Source organism: Nylanderia fulva, unplaced genomic scaffold (assembly GCF_048542155.1).
Source record: "Nylanderia fulva isolate GAGA-0341 unplaced genomic scaffold, ASM4854215v1 Scaffold24, whole genome shotgun sequence".
Taxonomy (NCBI): Eukaryota; Metazoa; Arthropoda; class Insecta; order Hymenoptera; family Formicidae; genus Nylanderia; species Nylanderia fulva.
The window spans coordinates 1,442,568-1,460,997 of NW_028190304.1; the positions used below are offsets into that span (position 1 = coordinate 1,442,568).

The following is an 18,430-nucleotide window of genomic DNA, read 5'->3' on the forward strand; positions in this document are numbered from 1 at the left end:
ATTCGAATAAATATTGTATTTATTTCAATACTGCATAAATCAATCACTCATTTGAAATAATATTGATTCGATATGAAAAATATTTATTTTTGATATAAAAAATCCTTTTCGAAACAAACAAATATTTAATTATGTCTATCAAATAAATGATTGATTAGGCAGTATTGAAATAAATATTTATTAATTTAGTAATTTTTTTTTCAGTGTATTATTTATTATTATTATTGTTGTATTATTGTTATAAAAATATTTTGAATTTTCTTTCTTCGGTCCCCACTTATTTGCACTTCCTAGATTTTTCAAGTCCATTTTATCTCGTTATCGGAAATGTAATGAAAAATTAAGGCACCGAGAAAGGGAGTACATTCGAACTTCAATAAGTAAATGGAAGGATTATATAGAGTTTCATTTTCAGGAAATTTAACTTCCAGCTAAAATGATCGAAACACGAAGAAGATGGAAAAGAGAGAGAGAGAGAGATCCTCAATCAAATTGTTGGTATAAGAATGGAATTAACTTCAAATTTATGAGGAGATTTCTCAGGTGACTTTTGGCATGTAATGCATATATTTAAACTAATTTCAAGAATAGGTTTGCGAAAATCAGCGTTATTTAATGAAAAAGAACAGCGGAAGGAAGGAAAGAGTAATCTATATGGAAACTCTTCGACGACCTCGGTCAATCAACCTAATATTTCCATCAATCGGGGAATAATATATCGTCCGGATTAGCGTCTGAAGTTCCGAATCGAAATTTTATTAATCGGCCCTTATCGTTCACTTGAAGCTCCAGGAATAATTAATTGTCTGATCGCTCGAAGTAAATTCATTCAGCTGTGCTTAACGGAGTAAAGTAAAAGAAATCGATATCATGCACTATTCAGCTCGTAATTATCTTCGAATTTAATGGTTTTTTCCTCGCTATTTTTTTTGATTTCCAGAAATTACTTTGAAACGTCAGAGTATTGATTTTCATTTTGTTCGTTCGTCTCATATATATATATATATAATGTACTGTTGTTCCGCGCATATTTTACGTAGATTTTGATTAACTTGAAATTTAATCAAACTGTACATAAAATATCTACTTGTAGAAGTGAAGAAAGTTTCAGAAATGCTCGTTTCTCGATCACGAGATACGCCGCGTTATTTCTTAACTTTAATTTTTTATTTAAAAAAAATAATAACTTATTCATTTTTTTTTTGCTGTAATAAACTTTTTTCTATCATCGTAAAACAGGAATCTTGCTGAATTAATTAGTTGACACGATATTACCTTCCTCGTAGACATTTAATTAAATATTTATTGAGCTCGATGTCACGTAATGAAACTTTTTTTATTGAGCCCTTCAAAAGATTAATCCTAAATTTTAAATATCGTGTTCGAAATACATCTAAGATCACAGCATCATGAATATGAACTGTATTGAAATCATTATAAAGCATAGAAATCATTCAAAAAGAATATTGAAAAGATCACTTAAAATTGTAAGTGATTTTATTTTATTTGAGTGTTAATTATATAATTAAAAAATATAATTTATAATTATATAATTTTATAATTTTAGTTTTAAAATTATATAATTTTATATGTATTTATAATTATATAATTTTAAATTTAATTACAATTAATGAAGGCAAGATTGATAATTTATAAGAATTTTAATTCATAAAATTAAAAAAACATTTACACACAAATTAAATAAATAACTTAAATTGCGCGCTGATTTCATTCTTTCAATCTTGCGTGTAAAAAGCATTTAAAATTCTATAAATCCAATTTTTCGAAATAATTTTGTTTTTCAATTATATTTAATTATAAATATGTATATATATGTCAAATATGTAATAAGTGTTTATTCAAAATTGTTATACACTTTACACATATTATTGTGTTTATTAATATGAATTAGCAGAGGTATTAAAATATTAATGAAAATTAAATGTGTACAATTTTATGTGAGCTTTTCAGAGCATCACGTATAAAACATTTATAGGGGAAGAAATATATCCGATTAAACGATACAAAACTCGTAAAGAGAAAAAGAGAGATTTTTCTATTGAAATTTACATTATATACATAATATAAACTGCACAATTATGCTCTTTATATACAATACATTTTTATTTCTCTTCAGTAAAGATGTACGTCCTAAGCTTTCTAAGCTTATAAGAATGACATGAGAGTTGTTGACTGACACATGTGTAGAAAGAGAAAATGTGAGACTATAAACAAGCAATATTCATGTTACCGAAATTATTAATTATAATTATATATGCGTGTTTAAATATAAAGTATACGAGAATGATATCTATATCGAGCATTAGATTATGGTAAAATTCTGACTTTCTTCATTATAACTGATTATATATAATTACAATAGAAATTACAACGGAAAAATATAACAATTTCAAAGTGTTTTATCTAATGATTAATACAGTATATTACGAATTATCGCTATAATTTTTATATTTGCTTGTATAAAAAAGTGAGATTTACATGCTTTCTTCGATGTAATATTCCAGAATCCTTACACTCTTGAGCAATATTTTAGTCGTCGGAATGATACATTTTTTTGAACAATCATTTCCTGTGACGTATACACAAAAATCATGTCCCTGCATATTCTGACATTTTACGAATCGCAAATTTAAATGTCAATGTAAGACCTTACTTCAAAAATTAAAATTGCTGAAACAATTTCACACTTTATTTAATATAAATTTGCTTAAACATATTTCGCTGATGATATCAGTAAAAGTGTAATTCATTAAGAGAGTAACAGTATTTTTTCAATCGATTTATGAATTTCAGACAATTATGTTATTATTGTTCTTATCTATGTGTGTCGTATAAAAAAAATACGTTTCAATTACGTTCTTGTTTCTCCTTGTTCGACTCTCTCGCATGCAATTCGTGATAAATAACTTTGCGATAAATTTTCGCGATATACGCGCAAATTGCTTATATTGTACACGCTAAAACTAGGAAAATCTTATAAATATTTCTGTGTACATATGTATGCTCCATACATTCGGCACTGCCTTTATATGTATTTTGCTCGCCACACATCGATAATCTCTGTAACACAATTAACAGATTAAATATTAAATTAGAGGGATTGCAATTTCTATATATTTTTCCAATGTAAAAAGTCGTCGCTTTTTTCATATAAATATATATAAAAAAATTAACTAATTAATTAATTAAATACATTTAAAAATAAATAAAAATAAAATAATAAATTATTATTGTAACAAATAATAATTTATAAATAAATTTATACCTATATACATACATTATTTTTTATCACTTTTATTAATATATACATATGTTTATATTTTATTATGCATATGAGCGCATGTAAAATAAATTCACATATAGCTTTGAGGAATAATCGACTCTCTCTTTTCATTATTTTCCGCAACAAATATTGTATATAACAGATTTTTAAATTACATAAAATACACCTGTAATATTTACATGCACAGCACTTTTCACGAATTTACGCGCGCATTTTTAAAGCTGTTGCGCGTGATGCAATGTGCTAAAATTTATGTTACAGCTTTTCTAAGTCGACGAATTAGAGATCTCCGAACTGCTTGTTAGACTTTATGTAAATTTCCGATAATATTTTGGCATTAAATAGAATTAGGAAGTTTCGGCGTATGAATATACACGGCTACTTTAGTAAGCCTCCTCAGTTTACGTAACAAGGAATTAACATAATATGCCGCAAATAACATCAACTAGTAACAAGTGCGTGTTTCGTTCAAGACAAAATTCGAAAAGTTAATTTGGGATACATTCCCGACTTCCGATCCCGAGAAATTTATCTCTTGAAACGTAATTTCTGGCGAAAAAAAAATTCGTATACCACGATGGACGAACGTTTTTGATGGAAAATAACGCTCCGGTTAATTACTGGACCGTGATATGTGCGGAGGATTTTTCTTCTTAACTTGACTCGAAAAAACAAGCATTCGATGGCATTTGATTATCGGAAAAAATAATACCTACATATCGCGCGAGCCGCTCGATTTTTCCATCGAGCTGATGGACGTTTTTCAACTGATTGATGTGGATAAATAATGAAGTCCGCGGGCTACCGCGAGCTATTCCGTTATGTAAATTCGCCCGGCTGTGTAAAATAATTGAAACGCGCCAAACCATACCGGAGGTATATTGTAACTATGCGCGCGATCGGACGTGTATAAATCCTCGATCTAAATTAGAAATTTACGAAGGCAATGGCGTGGATAATTAGAACGCACATGTATGACAAACTAACTATGTATATACATATATGTATATTACAGGGATTTTGTTTTATAAGAATAAATTGAAGACTCCAAAATTTACAAAATCAGGTATGAAAAAAAATTAGTCATAGCTAAATTTTAGCTCTGGTAATTAATATTTTTTTAACTATAATTAAACGGAGAATTATATAAAAAATATTAGCTATTATAGGTAAAATTTAGCTATAGGTATAGTAACTAATTTTTTCCCGTGGATTAATATACTAAAAAAAACTGTTAAATTAATAAATATTGATTTCAATACTGCCTTATTTAATCATTTATTGAGAACAAATAAATAAATATTTATCTGATTTGAAAAAGATTTTCTTATATCAAATAAATATTTTTTCACACTAAATCAATATTACTAGTTTCATATAAATATAATTTATAAGGCAGTATTGAAACAAATATTTATTCGAATTTAATACATTTTTTCGAGCCACGTATGTATAAGACGCAACAAACTTGTTTTTAAAGTCTTCTCTAATTATTTTGAACCCAATCGTTCAAAAAATTAATTTAGAAAATTCTTATATAATATAAAATTTAATATATAAGTTTGAAAAGGTCTAATCAGAGCCAATCACAGATATATAAGGTGTCACAAAGTTGTTTTTTATGAACAGTCAGTTCAAAATAATTAGAGAAGAATTATATACATACATGTATATATAATAAATCAAATATATAAATTTGAAGAAAGAAATATATACGGATAGAATCTTTTAAATCCAAGTTCAAAATCAAGGTAATTTTTCAATGCGCCCAAATTTTATAAAACAAATATAATCTGCATTCATTTATGTAACAATGACAACACGATAATTGACGCAAAGTATCTATTATTTTTTTGTGTGACTGTAATATAAAAAAATTGTCAAGTTATAATATAATTTCAAGTTTCGTGCTCGAAATTTTTCGATGCAACTATCTGCGCGATGCAATTGCATATCATTAAAATGCTATCGAATATGTTTTGCATGATTATGCGTCATATTTCTACATAGCTTTGATTTTAAGCCGCAGGCATTACAAAACTGCGCTTTGTGTAAAATTGGTCATTGTAGTTGATCATAATGGCTTTCAACGGTTGTATTACGTGCGACACAATGGAAATTTACTACAAAGCGTAAATCTACAGCTACAAAGCCTTCATTAATTTATCGTATATAAAACGCGCGATGATTTCTATGAATTAGCTCCGTTAAAGACGCTTATGACTCGTTCATAATGCATATAAACATATAATACGTAACGTAACAATTGACTAAAACTTCTTTCATTTGCCGCATTTTTCGTGCAAAGTGCGTGCGCATGTGCGTGTAAAAGGATATTCTCTTTCTTTAAAGTTTTCATAAACATATGCATCATTAAATAAACACATACATAATTTTAAATAATTTTAATCTAAAGGTAAAGATCTTTAAATTATATTTGTTTATATCTCTATAAGCTTGCAATTTTATTGATTCAAAAATAATGAAAGAGATTTAGCTGTCTCTCTGTATTCTCTCTTTATTCACTTTATTTTTATTTTTCAGAAAATTGAAGGAGCTAATAAATGATCGGGATTAATAAAATAATATGAAAAATGTAGGGGTTGTAAAGTACGTAATAATATTTTCAACCATTTTTGGAACTTTTCTTTTTTATCGAGAAATTTAATAATTATTAAATTTCTCGATATATATTTCTCTTTATATTATTAATAATAATAATTTAAAAAATGTAATGTATATGAAAAATCAGAGCATAACGTGCAATTATAAAATTTATCAATTATTCAAAAACAAAGAGATCCTTTCAATAAATCTATTTCAGATTTAATAAGAAAGCTAATACATGAACATTTTTTAATAAATTAAATTATATTTAATATTTTTCACAGTAATATTGAAATATTCGAGATTTCATTATTATAATTGATAAGTATTTCGCATATTTTGATATTTTGATTATACTATAGATTTAAGTTAATTTAAGTTAAGATATCTCAGCGTAGTTCTAAGAGGTAATGTAATTTAATTTTAATTTTAGTTTAGTTTAATGGATGCAAGGACTATTAATAATAAATAATATTAATTGATATTTATACGAAAAAATATAATTATTTTTTACTTTTGTTTGAAAATATTCTGTCACATAATATAAATGTATATATATATATATATATTTTTTTTTTATTGTCTTACATATATTCTATATATAATTTATATTTTATATATAATTCTATATAAAAATGTTATTAAATTTTATTTATTTTAATTTTTCTCAAAAAAAAAATATATATATATTTGTTTTATATACATATATCTAATACTTATAATATGTACCTATTGCGGCAGCTAATTCGCGGGACGACCTCACGTGCTGTTCCTGGTGATGCAGGGTGCGCAGATGTACGCGAGGACGATGCCGCCGCCGAGGAGCAGAAGGATCATAGCCAAGATCGTCCGCGCGGCCGAGCTCGGGGTGACTCGATTAGGCACCAGCCTCTTTATCGCCGGAAGTTCGGCGACCTCGCCGGTCGTTAGACCCCACCGCCTGGCCTTGGCGATCAGGGACCTCAGACGGCGCGACGCCTTCTCGCAGGACCTCTTGGACGTCCGCCTGGAGAAGCCGTTCTCTAAACAGTTCTCGAAGTGTCCCATAATAATGTCGCCGCTTCGTGTCTCATTCTTAATCTCAATAAATCCGAAGAGGACGAAGGTCGCGAGAGTCCCGATGGAAGAAACCGAGATCGTGATCCGCTCTGTTTCTCGTCGATCCCTGGGAGACGCTCTTCGAAGTTTCAACAGTTCTCTCGATGCACCCTGACGTACCTCCGAGTCTCTTCTCACGGATCAGCATCGTCGCATTTCTTCCAGGATGATGATCGCCGATGTGAGTCTCTTCCTGGTCGGACTTGTTGATCATTATGAAGATTTTTAGAACGCTTCGAGCCTTTTACGGCATATTCTGCTGATCAGGCGATTTTTCGTGCAATTGCACTCGTCATTTTTTATTACATAGATTTTAAATATGCGAGTAGGAGATTTTTATAAAAATGTATTTAGCGTGGTGTCTAAAATTGTTAAGGATGAACGATTCTAGCTTGAGTTCTTTGTTAGGTAACAGTTCGAATAATCATCTAAAATTATGCAGATCGATCATTGCGGTATCTAAAAATAAAGGACGGAATGTTAAACATTTACCCGACCGTAGAAGAGAGATTTTAATTGTATAACAAGCAATATTATTATAAATCCCAAGAGATGCGTATTTCTTCCTTTATAAAAATCTCAAATAAATATCAAAGTTTGATCAAATAATAATTAAACTGTCAACGTTTATAAAATAAATTATCATACTTACTATTGCACACAAATTTCTAATAATACATCAAAGACAGTTTTATATATCCACCCTCACGGAAAAAAAATTAGGTACCATAATTTAATGTTAGCTATCCCTATAATACAACCTGAATTAATATTTTTTAGTTACAGTTTAACGGAGAAATGTTATATTGAAAAAAATTATTTAATTAATATTTAATTATTTCAATACTGCCTTATAAATTATTTATTTGAAACAAATAAATATTTATTTATTTTGAAAAAAATTTCAATATTATTAGTTTTAAATAAATTATTTATAAGACAATATTGAAATAAATATTTTCAAATTCAATCATTTTTTTTTTCAGTGTCAAAAATATTAACTATCATATACCTAACTAAAATTTAGCCATAATAGGTAATTTTATTTCCGTGCTGTGGTTAAAAAAGACGAATTTTTTTGCCTCGCATCGCGCAGTTGACTAACACAGAGCCATTAATTTGCACGTCGATTCAAGTCGATCGCGGCAAGTCGATGAAACAGTCGGGATCGCTTTTAATTCTCTTTCGCACGACTGAGGAAATTGTAATTGCCCGACTCTATGAATAATGCAGCACGAATTCGAAAGAGAAGCGAATCGGGCTTCTCTCACCTTCCGCAACAGAAAAGGGGGTTGGAGAAAAAGGGGAGGACCCGAGTGAAAAGTTTCTGATCTGCGGAGGCCCGCAGAAATGAATTAAATTTCGCTTTTAAAGTCGGTCGTAGAATTACACTGTCGTTCTTATACATATACGTGAAATAAACCGCTTGTATTACGTTTTTTTTCCTTTTTTTTTGCATCGAGCGTTCAGGTAAATTTTAAATTACAAATTGCGCCTATTTTGCATAAGAAAACACCGCCACGGTGATCTTTTGTCCTCTTTTTTTTGTTACGTTGCCGAACGTATTCGTTTCGCTCTTGCTGACATAGGAGGAAAGTTCTCGTATATTTTGTCTCGCTTGACGTTGACTTCGACTCCTTGAAACTCGATGCGTACCTACTCGAGTTACGCGAAAACGCATCATAATTATTCATTATGTACACTATAAGAAAATAAAAATATATGTAAAATTACATAAATTACACAAGTGTAAAATTACAATAGAAATATTGAAATTGTATACATTTTGTATTCATTATTTTACCATGTAATTTTACATATTTTTATGTAATATATTACTTATTTCTTTATACGGTGTACATTGAGTGAACGAGAAAACAAAATTGAACATTTTTTATTTATATATTAATTAATCTTTCTGACAAATAAAAAAATTAAGATATAAAAAATATACATATATAAGTGAAGTAGACAAAGTTTAAATCATTTCTCCTTTAAGTTCGAGTTTATAAAAAAAAACTCGTAATAAGAAATACATTGACTATTATTTTATAATTCACATTTCAAAGAAGTCTCGTTACAGATTTGTTTGGAATAAAAGCGAATTGTGAAATTCAACATTTTTAATTTTAATTGAAAATTTTGCTAACATCTCTACGGTTAAAACAGACCTACTATTTTTCTCCTTTTTTAATATCTTTGTTCGTGTAAAAAGAAATTAATTTTCAACTACCTTTTCTATAATATTTTTGAAGAGCGATTTTTTCGCGTACTTTTGCAATATACCTACATTTTTCATATTACTTTATTCATCCTCTCTGATGACAATTGAAAAAATTTATCTAATAAAAAAAATTACTTTCTGTAGCCGGCTTTCACAAGCTGCTATTTGAATCGTTATCGTTATCAATGTTAATAAGCGAGTGACGTTCCATTAAAATTTCGTGACTCATCTATATATCTGTTATTAAGCTCAGTTTATGCGACCTGGAAATGATATTACTTATCGCGCGGTTTCACCCTCGATACTCTCGACTATTAATAAACTTTCAGTTTCCGTTTTATTGGTCCACATATCAAGTTACTTGCATTAAACCGTACGTCCCAAATTTAAATTATCATTTTACAAATAGCAGAGATCTATGTAATACGAACGCACTTATAATAATGTCAAAAGTTAAGTCAAATAAAGCCGCAATGTATTTTCAATTATTATTTATACAATGAAAATTTATTTAGACATGAAAAAGCGCGAAGTCCATATTTTAGATTATATTTCCTGAATTTTCTTTTCAGTCTCATTTTCAATTATTTTATATCATATACGGAGGATTAAAAACTCGAAGAATATCAGAATTAATTCAGAGCGCGCATTATTTATTTTTAATACTACTTTTTATAAAGAAATTTATAGAAATGTTGGAAAATAATTTTTCTATATAGTATTATTATTATTATTATTTGTAACAATTTTAATGCACATTATGTTAAAATAATTTTCCAACATCTCTATAAATTTCTTTATAAAAAATAGTATTAAAAATAAATAATTAAATAATACGCGCTTTAAATTAATTCTGACATTTTTCACGTTATGATTTTTCGATGATTATTCTCAGATTGACACAAAACTCTTTTGTCACGTGTTCTAAAGGGATATAGTTAACATCTCGAGAATTCGTTTGACTTGATTTTTAATTGCGCCAGTTAATCTCATTGCGGTTTTATTATGCAAATTGTTTAATAAGATTGTCGAGAAGAACGAAGAACATGAATCTTTTCGAGGTAGCTACGTTAACTAGAAGATTTAGCTAAATTATCTTTTTTTTTTGTCTTCCACGAAAATACTAAATTAACATTTTGCATATGAAAAACTAAACAGTTCGCAAACAAATTTATATACAAAAAAATTATACGTACGTTTTAATTATTTCATTGGCATAACTAAAGTCAATTTAATTTTCTATTTGAAGGCACTAAATGAATTGATTGTATTTTATCAAAATTCAACGTAAAATACAGAAAATTATACAAATTATACAAATAATATTATATAAAAATTTTATAATAATATTATATAAATATTAAATAAAAGTTATTTCGAAAAATTGTATTAAACTTTGTTTTATGATCAAAATTTAATTAATAATATTTTAATATATAAATGATAGATTATATAATAATGATAGCACACTTTGATGATGATTTCATATACGCTTTTGATTAATATTGCTTGTCATAAAATCTCATTTTAGGAAAAAATGAACAAACTTGTAACACATAGCGTACCTCTGACACTTATATAACAATCAAGTGTCACTGACAATCACATTTGTCATGAATACAGTCAACGTCAATCATGCAGCAGATAATTTATCAAACAATTCATTTATTCGTCATTTTTTCGTACACGCAAATAAAAAAATCACTTGAATATCGCGCATATATCATTTCAATTATTTAATAGTCAATCGAGAGATAGATGAGCTAGAAAAGAAATGTATATTTTCGGGAAGAAAAATCTCTAAGGCAAAACTTTCTTGCCCATTTCCGATCAGAAAATTACATAAGAATCGGCTCTTCAACTCTTACAGTTTCCGGTTTTCATGTCCACGAGTTTCGAGATTTCGACTGCCACGTGACACGAGTTCTCACGTGCGGACGCCGTATGACGCGTCCCCGACGGACGTCGCGGCGCTTACTGCCGCGGCGTCGAATATCCGCGACCCTTTATGCGGCAAAACCAAGCAAGCGCCCCCACCCCCAATCTCTCCACCCCCAGCCACCCCATCCGGGACACCCTTCCGCCCGGTTCTCCACATCCAGCGGCGGCGCGCGAGCCGCTATCGAGAGCCGAGGCTGCACGCGGGACGATCTTAACGCGGTTACGTTTACAGAGAGCGATATCGTGTGTTGGCACAGCCGAAATTAAGGCCGATATTAACTCTTTGATCCGCGCCCTCCTTACGCCCCGCGACGATTTATCGACTTATGAACTCGAGATATATATATGTGTATATGCAAGATATATTAAAAGTTCTTGTTTTTCTTTCTCATTCTTATTCCATTTATGATTCATATATTTTTTTGAATTCTCTGTGATTTTTAAATATCGTGTATATATTTGATATTATATAAGATTAAATAATATTATATATATGATATTAAATTATTTAATATTAAATATGATCAATTTAACATTAACATAATATACATATTTAACATTAAATAAATAGGTTTAATTTTATATTCTCATAAAGGAACATCATATATTTAACTCACTGATATATATATATATATATATATATATATGTGTATATGCAAGATATTGCGAGATATATATATGTGTATATGCAAGATATTAAAAGTTCTTGTTTTTCTCTCTCATTCTTATTCCATTTATGATTCATATATTTTTTTGAATTCTCTGTGATTTTTAAATATCGTGTATATATTTGATATTATATAAGATTAAATAATATTATATATATAATATTAAATTGTTTAATATTAAATATGATCAATTTAATATTAACATAATATACATATTTAACATTAAATAAATAGGTTTAATTTTATATTGTCATAAAGGAACATCATATATTTAACTCCTGTAAAAAATATTTTGTAATTGTGAAGATTTTGTACATATATTTTATTTTTAATATTTCTTATTAAGGATATTATATATAACATCCTTAACGAAATATTAAAAATCAAATATATTTATTACGTATGTAAAATTCACAAACTATAAAATATTTTAATGTATGTAAGTATTGTTTGCAACATAATTATACATACATAATATTACATTATGATTATATTATAAATTACATTATATATAATTACATATATAATTAATATTAGTATTATTACATATTACCTACATAATTATTAGATATATAAATAAATATTATATGGTATATAATATATATTTATCAAACTTCGAGATGTAAAAATATAAAAAAATATGAAATATAAAAAACTAGCGAGATGAAAAATATGTTCATATTATTTTTAGATTCTCTCTTAAGAATCCTTATTGCGAGATGGTAAATGAAACGACAACGCAAAACTAATTGCGTTGTGAATTATTATTTAGAGTGAAATAATTACACAGTAGGTATTTGTACACATCGCACTGCTCAGTCATTCAATGCAATTTTAACGAGATTCTATCGAGTTCCCATCGATCTGTCGCATTCGCAATATCGTTAATGGCGGTCGGGCGAAATTGTACGGAATTACGGTGCATCATATCATCGTGATTATTTTGTTTCTCCAACCAATTCCGTCGAGGGAGAGAGAATATAATCTTGCGTTCTCAATGCGCACACCTCTCTCTCTGTGTGCAAGACCCGTATTAATCAAACAAAATTGTATCACACTACGCGATTGTAACAAGCGCGCATCGCTCGTTATTAATTAGCCGCTCGTACGTAATTATTTGCCCGCCAGCACTCAGGATGAATCTGCCGCGCATAATAATAATAATACTTGCCCCGCAAACACTTTCTCCGGGAATATTACCTAATTTGTCGACTTAATGCTGGTCGCGACAGAGAAAAGTAATAAAATATGCAAAATAATTTCTAGAATTTTTTTATTCGTGTATTTCAAAAAAAAAAAAAAAAAACCGAGCGATCCTGTGACAATCTAAAAATTTATGTATTATGCGTTATTTCTCTCCCTATGCACAAAATGCATCGCACGAATGGAAAATAAATAAGTGCGTGGGTCAGGAAAATTAAAAAATTATCGTCTTCTTGTATAAGCGCGGATAAACTTCAAACGAAATTCCAGCCGAGATCTGCGTATTTGCTTCAGTCATTAATGAGAGAGAATGGAATTGCCTGACGTTACTTGTTGTAGCCAAAGCCAAAGTACAATACATGTTTCGTTACGCAAGAGAGAACAAAGCCTCCCATTCGCTCGTAGCATTGCTTAATCTCTGAAGAGGTAACTCTATCCAAGAAATGCATCAAGGTGTATAGAGTTAAATTGAAATAGCAAATAAAACATGTGAGGGAATATATATTATTTGCCGATGAATTATGAGAAAGGTTCCAAAGTTGAATAAAAAATAAAAAATTGAAATATAAATATATATATAGATCGATGCAAATTGGTTCTCTCTGTTAAAAATTAATTTTATTTATGGCACGTTACATTTCTAGTGTCATATTAAGTTCTTGCGACAGTTGACTCAAATCAAATTACAAAATAAAGATTTTAGCGTTTTTCATAATAATAATAGCTATTACAACCAATTAAAAATATATTATGCATATGAATATATTATTGCATCTTTTTTTGGTTATTTTAGACCTGATTTCACTAATCGATTATATAGAAAGTTATATTTATTAATTTAAAAAATACTTCAAAAATATTATAAATTTGATTACTATTACCTAATATTATTTTTATTATTTTCTTGTTTTAGGATAAATGAATTCTATTTCCTTCCACCTACTGTGTGTAATTATTTCGCTCTAAATAATAATTCACGACGCAATTAGTTTCGTGCGCCGTCATTTCATTATATCTCCCTTTTGTTGTAATGAAGATTAAAAAAAAACTAAAAATAATAGGATAATAAATACAAATGTGTGCAAAATTTTAAGTATCGCTACTTTTCACGTTATACTTAAATATATTTTATATATTTTTTATAATATATATAAATATTTTATAAATTTTTATTTATCACGTCCGCAGGATTTTTTCCAGGAATGATATTAAAATTTTTTTTGTTTTTATTTTATTTTCATTGTTTTATATTCAATAAATTCCAGTATTTTCTCAAAGGAAAAATTCAAATGCTGAATTTTGTACTGATTTCAAGGGGGGCACGATAAATATGACTTTGCATCTCCGAAGAAAGATTCCAAGTCGCACGCAGAGACCGCGATTGTCAAACGCAATTACGGCCGATCGTCGTCGTCAAGTTATACTGTCGCAATTCTCATTGAAAACTTTATAATACATGAAAGCGAGCGCTTTTCTCGCTGCATCGGGAGGAAATTTCCGAGGCGAGCTCTAGCACGCCAGTTTCGGCTCGGAAAAGTATCTGTTCCATCGAGGGAATCGCACCCCGGTACAAAGTATAAGCGCGCGTCCCTTTGGACCGGGATCGGCCCCGTTTACAGCTCGGCGTAAATCTCGCTTTTACGGTCGCCGTAAACTCGCCCGGGATCCCCGGATACGCAGATAGCCCCGGATAGTCGTCTTTAAGGCCGCAGAGGACGACGCGACACGACGTCGACGTTCGGCGGATCGAGAGGCCGACCCGGGGAATTTTCGTCCGGCGAAGACGTATATAATTTCGCGGGATACTTCGGGGTTTAGTGGTGATATAGGGTGTAAATTCCACGATTTACACGAAACGAAGCCGGAATATGAAATGGCTCCTTATTATCATCCCTGAAAAGCAGTGTTTACTGGTATCGCTATTTTTTATTTTTTTATTTCACTTTGAAACTTTTCCCATAATTCATTGACAAATATATATATATATATTTTGTTACATATGTCGTATATTATTGCTAAATAAAATTATTTTTATATATAGATAATAAAAATATGTATTATTAAATTATCTAGAAGAATTTTCAGATAATTTTGATTTAGAATCATAGCACATAAAAATACTTAAATATAGTAGAACTTAAGCAGTAAGCGATAAAAATTTATAAATAAAAATATTAATATATTTTTATATTCCTATTATAATTTACATTTTTTTTTTAATAGCTGTGTTTATAAGCAGTCTTCAAAATTATATTGTTATCTAGATGAATCGCCATATAATTTTACCTAGATATATTTAAAACAAAATCATCTTCATCTTTATCTAAAATAAATTTACATATTTTTATCTCATATCTTTATCTAACGAATTTCAAGCTCTAAGCACAACACTGCTGAAAAGGGATGAAGGATTTGAGGGAATCTTTCATTTCCTTCCTCGCACGTCAAAAGAGTCTGAATTAAGTCTCGATCAGCAATCGCAAGTTTTTGCTCTCTCTCTCTTTCTTCAGATTGTAATCTATCTAATACGGAGAGAGATAGAAAGGAAATTTATTCTTACCTTAACTACAAATGACTTCAGTTCCGACGAGGTCCGAGAAAGTTCTGCGGACATTAATCATCCGCGATCGTATTTTTAATGCGATTGATTAGCACTCGGATGCAAGAAAAATGAGCGGAATGCGGTTAAGTTTTGTAAAATACATTCAATTGAGAAACGTTTACTTCTCAATTGCGGGGAGAATATAAAGACATATCGTTTATCATCCATCAGTCATTGATCATCCCTTATTCGCGATATTGCAAATAATGGCGATGTAAACGTTTCCGCGAGGAAAACACGCAAGCAGTATTTTTCTCTAACGTATTATATATATATATATATAACAATTGTCCTTCCTTTTTACAATAGACACTCTGTTGAATTACATAAAGTAATTTTAAAATGTAAAATAGAAAAAATGCATGGCTGGGTGTAAACGGTCGAGCGTATTAAACATTTTTTACATATAATTATACTTTAAACGCCCGCTTGAAACAAATATGTAAATTACACCGGAACGTGAAACAATTATTTCCTCATTTATTCTGTTATAATATATATATATATATATATATATATATAGGGACGGAGATCGACACGCATTACATTTCGTATAATATATATTGAGTGTAATACATTTCGATATCTAATACCAATTAAAGTTCCTAATAAATGGGCAAGCATTTATTGAAACAAGCGGTGGATACGGAATTTATGGTATTATAACTTTCGCAATTAAAGGATTAAATACCGTTATTTCTCCTCCGCAAAAGTTATCTCGTTAGCATGACTGTCCAGATGAGCGAAAGTATCGCAAAAAGTTCGGGAAACGGTTGAGCCCGCTGCTGATATCCCTCATCATTTCAGTGCACTAAGTGAAGCTTATATAACCCAAATATATACATAAGACGCTCGCGATATAATGGTAGATTTCGTGAAAAACTTGAAACAACGCGGCTGAAAACTTTCTACCGACGCAGTTTTTTTTTCTCCAATAACTCTAGACATTAAGCATATAATTTAATGGTGATCGGAGAGAGGTATTTTAACACCGTATTTGCTGCGGAAGTCAGATAAAGCGGCCGTAGATTATAATTATCAAAAAATGTTGTGAAATATTATATGGATTTTAAATGATTTAAAGCGATGCACACAAGTTCATATTTTTCGTATCACATTATTTATTTTCGCTTTTTATCGTATCCCATTATTTATATATACTGAGAGTGGAGTTTAATGTACCAATTCAATTTAAAAGGTAATTTCAGAGGAATAAATTTCAATGTATTCTTTAAAAATCGCGGAATATTATTATAAGGGATAATAAAATATGTAATTAATGTGTTTACGTCTTTCTCTCTACACAAAATAAAATTATTAAATTAATAAATATTTATTTCAATACTGCTTAATAAATTATTTATTTGAAACAAATAAATATTTATCTGTTTTGAAAAGGATTTTCTTATCAAGCAAATAAATATTTTTCACATCAAATCAATTAATCAATATTATTAGTTTTAAATAAATGATTTATTTAGACAGTATTAAAATAAATATTTATTCGAATTCAATAAATTTGTTTCAGCGTATCATTGTACTTATTGTTAATATAAAAAAAAAATAATAATTGTGATAATAATTATTGTACGTTCTCTAATATTTTCTTCCATTCAGAAATGTGACATTAATTTTATCTTAATGAATGATATGATTCTTCATTATGATGTGTCACGCAGTCATGTCATGAATTAACTTAGAAAAAAGACGAGAGAAACGAAAACGCGATCAAAATTTCTCGACTCATGTCGCGAATTTAGAATGCGCTATTGGCAAATTTTCCTATGAAAATGTGAACGATTCCCGAACGATGAGAACAATTCCCCGTTCAATTTCAGATTACGATGACAGCGTTACATTTACATAATTCGGCTTACATTTATCGAACATCTATCTTGTACCATTTTTTTTAGATTCTTTTCTCTCTCTCTCTCTCTCTTTTTTTTTTAGTAAAACATCCTGTAACATTGAACAGAGGGTTCTAAAAGAAATTTGCGTAGAAAATTAATTTATTAAAAAATTTCAATTGAGTTTTATGAATAAAATCTCTACCTTTAAAATATTACATACATTATCCAACGCTGTTTTCAGCTACTTTATATTATCTCGTAATTCCTTGCATTTTCATATAACATAATAACGTAGAATATATTTTATTATTTTAAGGCTATCGCAATTATAATAAAAATTTTCAAGATTTTATTACATGATAGAATCGTAAATACGAGTGGGAATTATCGATAATATTAATCCGCGGAAAAAAGCGGGTAGAAGAGCGTTTTAAGAGTAGGTGCGAACGCATGTCCGCAGAAAATGAATAGAACTGAAGGTGGAAGGAAGAAAGAAAATCATGACGAAGTGTAATTACATACGGCACAGTGAGTCCAATCAGACGGCCAGGCAAACAGAAGAAAATTTCGACGAGAGTCTAAAGAGAGAGAAAGAAAAAGAGAGGGTGCGAACCGGAACAAAATTTCTGATTCCTGGCTTCAGGGAGATAAAGAGCGACTATCGAATTGTTTACCAGCAATACGTGACCGTGTAATTTTTTTTCGCGTTGTAAAATTGTAATTGGATGCTCTGCAATATTGTAAATTCTTAAAACTTTACCAATTCATTGTGATTATTAAATAATAAAATGTATATACTTTGATATAGTGTATTATTACACTAAAAAAAATTTGTTAATTTGACGAAACCTTTTAACTAAATTACTATTTTATTAATTAAATATATATTAGTATTTAAGTCAAATATGCGTATACATTTTGTTAGATTATATA

The 18,430-nt window shown here is 29.3% G+C and overlaps 1 long non-coding RNA gene across 2 annotated transcripts; it reads right to left on the minus strand.

Annotated features, from left to right (window-relative positions):
- Positions 1-2,033: 2,033 nt before the first annotated feature.
- Positions 2,034-11,226, minus strand: LOC114934230 (uncharacterized). Of its 2 annotated transcripts, XR_014924790.1 has the most exons (4): positions 11,102-11,226; positions 10,799-10,996; positions 6,641-7,468; positions 2,034-3,081 (listed from the first exon to the last, which is right to left on the minus strand). It is a non-coding gene; the product is annotated as an uncharacterized LOC114934230 (long non-coding RNA). The 2 variants fall into 2 exon arrangements; XR_003820233.2 differs by having other exon boundaries at positions 10,781-11,226.
- Positions 11,227-18,430: the final 7,204 nt, after the last annotated feature.